Source organism: Protomyctophum parallelum (genome assembly GCF_964188405.1).
Source record: "Protomyctophum parallelum genome assembly, chromosome: 2".
Taxonomy (NCBI): Eukaryota; Metazoa; Chordata; class Actinopteri; order Myctophiformes; family Myctophidae; genus Protomyctophum; species Protomyctophum parallelum.
In genome coordinates, this window is record NC_139699.1 from 57,405,835 (window position 1) to 57,411,100 (window position 5,266).

The 5,266-nt window shown below is 44.2% G+C and overlaps 1 pseudogene across 1 annotated transcript in view; it reads left to right on the forward strand.

The window, feature by feature from the left end:
- LOC310854701 (myeloid-associated differentiation marker-like) overlaps positions 1–2,436 on the forward strand; it is a 4,581-nt pseudogene extending 2,145 nt beyond the window's left edge. Inside the window, exon 2 of the transcript in view lies at positions 2,424–2,436. The product of the transcript in view is annotated as a myeloid-associated differentiation marker-like (transcript). The remainder of the gene's footprint in view (positions 1–2,423) is intronic.
- Positions 2,437–5,266: the final 2,830 nt, after the last annotated feature.

Consider the following 5,266-nt stretch of genomic DNA (forward strand, 5'->3'; position numbering starts at 1 on the left):
TACTGAATGGGTTAAGGCAATGCACCGAATATGGAAATGGAACAAAAACCTTAAACTAATTATTTTTTAAATCAAGGTATCGACACAATCACAGCATGCATAATAATAACTCAATTGAAAGTAGATTTCTGCTCAATCTTTCTGATTTATTTATCCACTTTTTTCACCAGTGCTAAACTCCTTATCCCTAAACCTCTTTGCCTTTATTACTATTTTGAAAAACATCTTCGGAATATTTCAAATAGCCGATCTACAAGCTCACAACATGTCGATGTATAGATCGGCTAGTTGGACAAATTTAAAATCTTTTCAAAATAGGATAAGGGGTGTATATAGCATGGCGGAAATAGGGCCCCAAATTCGTCCTGTGAAAATAAGCACGTTGGAACTTGTGAGATTTGTAGATCCATGATTTACCCCAAATGTTCTCCCCCATACGAACAAACTCAAAACTCTGCTATTTGCACAAGACTTTCCGGATGTTACATGATGTTCTTCCACGTGTGTGTTGTTATTTTGCGGCTTTGATTCTTTTTTAGATCAATTGTATGTGCCTGTTTTTTGTTCAGTACTATTCTGTTGTATTTTTGCTTGTCTTTGTTTTTATTCTCTCCATGTAAAAGCACTTTGTGAGTTTTCTCTATATAAATAAAATGTACTTACTTACGCTGCTAGGGTTTTAAATAATACGGTATGTGTACATTCTTGTCCTGGACGGGTGCAAATGCATAAACTTTCAAATAATGTTTTATATTTATTTATACTGCAGTATGTCTCTCTGCCTAATAATCTTTAAAAAAAAAACTAAACAAAAAAACAAAGAAAAACGGTCACAATATGTTGCAATGAGCCTGTAAATTGCAAAGTGGGTTAAATGTGAAACGTCCCCGCTTTGCCACTCTGAAATCTTGACCTCTGAGTTAGAGACCATTCTTTTTTAAATAATGTTTTACATTTATACTGTACAGCAGTGATTCCCAACCTGTGTGCCGCGGCACTTTATTGTGCCGTTTGATATGTCCAGGTGTGCCATCTGATTTTACGGAAAGTAACACTAACCCTCCCCCGAAAGCAATATCATAGCTACTGGGCTGCAGGCTTCCTATTGTTGCGTCGTTGTTGTTGTCACACGTCTAGAGACATGCTGTAGTGTACTGTACATTGTACAGTACAGTCGACTAATCGACAGTACAGTCGACTAATCGATCGGAACGGGTCTCAGTCGACTGACCACCTCTCAGTCGATGTTCACCAAAAAAAATATATATATTATTGTATTATTCCACTAGGTCTGTGGGGGACATAAACACATTTTGAACATGCTTTCTGACTGTTGACCATCAGTTGACTAACAGCTAATTTATTCATATTAATTTCCACTATACAAATCCTTAGTCGGGGACAGCTCTAGTACACTACAGCATGTCTCTCTGTAGACTGCATGGTCTGCAGTCCCTTGATCATCAACCAATGGCAAAGTGTACAAAGGTCAAAGACATGGAGGCCAGACAACATTCCTGTGAGACTTTAGAAACTGACAGTATCTGAGGTATAAATAAAGTTGTTTATTGTTCTTTGCTGCTGATTGAAAAGATTAAAAAAAGCAAGCACTGACACGTACAAATGTGCGTGCGACACATGTGTGTGTGTGTGTGTGTGTGTGTGTGTGTGTGTGTGACTGTGTGTGCGTCTGGGAATGTAGGGGGAAATGGAGTCTAAATATGGTTGTGTGTACAATGTGGGGATTTGGAGTTCTGTTACCATGACACCATAAAGCTCTCTAAGTAATGCACGCATGCACACACGCGCGCACACACACACACACACACACACAGAATTGGGTACCAATTCACAATGAATCCAGGGAACATTCTGGAGCAGCTTGAGGTGTGTTGACTTTCTCAAGGATACCTCAGAAGTCGTTTTTTAACCAGGGAAACAGACATAAAGAATGATTCCCCTCGTGGGTGGCAGACACGCCTTCGACCAAAGTCTCTCTCTCTCTCTCTCTGTCTCTCTCTCTCTCACACACACGCACACAGTACAGTATTCTATAACAGTCCAATTATTCTTCCATCATATTCTGTACAACTTTTTGTGTTTCTTTGTAACGCGTCCAACATTTCAGTGCACGTATCTACGTGAGTGACACGCACAGGCGCACACACACACGCGCGCACGCACACGCACACGCACACGCACACGCACACACACACACACACACACACACACACACACACACACACACACACACACACACACACACACACACACACACACACACACACACACAATAGAGCCATCTGTGGATGGCAGATTAACGTTAGTGTTTAGTGTGACGAGAACAGCTAAGCTACCTTTACCTCCTACCTAACCAGCTCCAAATGCTCACACGGTTATTATCTCTGTTCTGCCATAAACAGTCTGAACCAGTGATTCACCAAAACACTGGGGCGGGACACGTGTGTGGGCCGCAGAGGCCATTTTTCACTCAATTCAATATCCCTTCACCCCTGTCTCTTACAAATACATTTAAATTCATATTTCATAAGTGGTTAATTAATAGTTTTTTTGGAACCAAACCAAAAAAAAAAAAAAAGGGAACTTCCCTGCAGGGAGACACAGATACCAACTGTGTCTTATTGGGTCAAGCTACAACGTCTGGGAAAACCATAAACAATCCTATACTGTAAACTGTACACAACAAAAAAAAACGAAACACAACGAAAGTTCTTCATTTAAACACCGTTTCGATGTAAGGAAGGAGATTGGAGATTCCAGAAAGCTCTCTGAAACACACTCATATAAACTTACTGTACGTACACAGAACACATTGTGTACTTTGTAAAACGTCCTAATTATTACCCAAAGCTGCCGGTATGAGATCAGCCAATCCTCGTGGTGGTAAATGTATCAAGAGAGTTCATGTGTCCAACCAACCACCTTTTATTCCTCCATCCATCACCACCCATCTCCCCTTCTCTGTTCATCTCTCCTCTCTCCTCCCGTCTCCTCCTCTCTCGTCCCGTCCCTATACCCTCTCCCCCACCATCTCTATAGCCCCAAAAACTAAAGTGTTAAACTAATTGACCATGTAATTACCAAGTACAAAGCCTACCCGGGTCAACTGTGCATGCACGGCATGGCCACACGTGCACGGCCACACACATGCACGCATGGCCACACGCGCATGGCCACACACATGCACGCATGGCCACAGACACACGCGCGCACACAGGCACACAGCCACACACACACACACACACACACACACACACACACACACACACACACACGGGGGTGCGTGCGTCTATACCTGTGATGAGCACAGCTTTGCCCAGAGCAGAAAGTCTCTCAGTGGTCTGGTTCCTCCAGCACATCCAGATGCAGATGAGGACCAGAAAGAGGACAGGTACGGACAGCTTCTCCACCAATACCGTGGCCCCCAGCCACGTTACCACGGTGACCTTCTGCACAGCTCCTCCAATCAGAACGGTCAGCACTGCCAGGTAGATCCACAGTGGCAGAGTGTAGTCCTCCATGGAGACGGCTGGCTGTCGTCTCTCTCTCTCTCTCTCTCTCTCTCTCTCTCTCTCAGTATATGTCTCTCTGCCTGTTTGCTTCACACACTGTCTATCACTTTATCACTTCACTCCCTGCCTCTGTCTATCTCTCTCTCTGCAACCCTCTCTTTCTGTCTGTCTCTCTGTCCCAGCAGCTAGTATCATATACTACTGTTAGTAGTAGTAGTAGTAGTAGTAGTAGTAGAACAGTCTGGAACGCACTGACTGACTCCTCTTCGTTTCTCAGCTTCTATTTATAAACCGGCTGCAGGGGGGGTTGAGGGGTGGGGCTAAGGCAGCCTCACTCTAATCTCTGACCAATGGACAAAGGTCTAGAACACACACAAACACACATGCACACATGCACACACACACACACACACACACACACACACACACACACACACACACACACACACACACACACACACACACACACACACACACACACACACACACACACACACACACACACACACACACACACACACACACACACACACACACACACACACACACACACACACACACACACACACTTGCTCTGCCCCCCAATTTTTATGACACTGGGTCTCTCTCTCTCTCTCTGTCACAGGTGACTTGTCTCATCCATGCAGTGTTGACAAGCTTATAGACATTTCTTTCCAACATAAAACAACCCATTTCAGACCACGCAGGGCTCGTTATACAAACTCAAATTAAAAGCACAAATGATAACCGAATGAGACGTGTATTAAAAGTTGAATATGGTCAATCAAATACTGTACAGCAGTGTGTCTGTGTGACAGTGTGTGTGAACAGTGAACAGGCCCTAAGTGTGATTGGTTAGTCAGCAGACAACGAGTTATTCTTTTAATAGAACCAGCTCCCTATAGTTCTAGAGGAATTGCATCAGGGCTCCCTATAGCTCTATATGGCAGACAGACAGTTCATCAGTGCCTCCTATTGACCATATGCACACGGCTGCCATCTCTCCAGCAAGGTGCTAACTAGGTGCAACTTCCCAGAGACAGCCCATTCATCCAAACAGAAAAAAAAATCTAATTGTCTAATTATCCTCTTTCTATCTACATTACAATGTGTTTGTTTAATAAAAAAAATCCACTGTAGATGTTATGAGCCGTCAAGAAAGTCCTCGCAGATGATTCTTTTCCAAGTGCTGGAGTTTGGAAGTGCTCGTTGACTATCACTCAACAGCCCATGTGTACCACCTGTTTAGAATGTGCACATAATGCAGGAGGCAGCAGGGGGTTGCTTTACTGAAAACGAGTGCCTCCAAACTCCGACACTTAATCTGCAGCTTTCCGTACAGCTGCAATGTTGGTGAGTTTGACGTTATTTAATACAATTAGATAGGACTGTTCTGCTTGGATGAATGGGCTGTCTCTGGGAAGTTGCACCTAGTTAGCACCTTGCTGGCAAGATGGCAGCTGTGTGCATATGGTCAATAGCTCTATAGATGACAAGCAGACTGCATGACTGGGTGTCTGCATGGTGCCTCAGCACCACAGTCTTTTTTCTTGCATGTCTCTCCTCGCCCTTGTTTCCTGTCTCTCTCGCTCTCTCTCCCTTGCACGCACGCGCACACGCACACGCGCACGCACACGCGCACGCACACACACGCACACGCACACACACACACACACACACACACACACACACACACACACACACACACACACACACACACACACACACACACA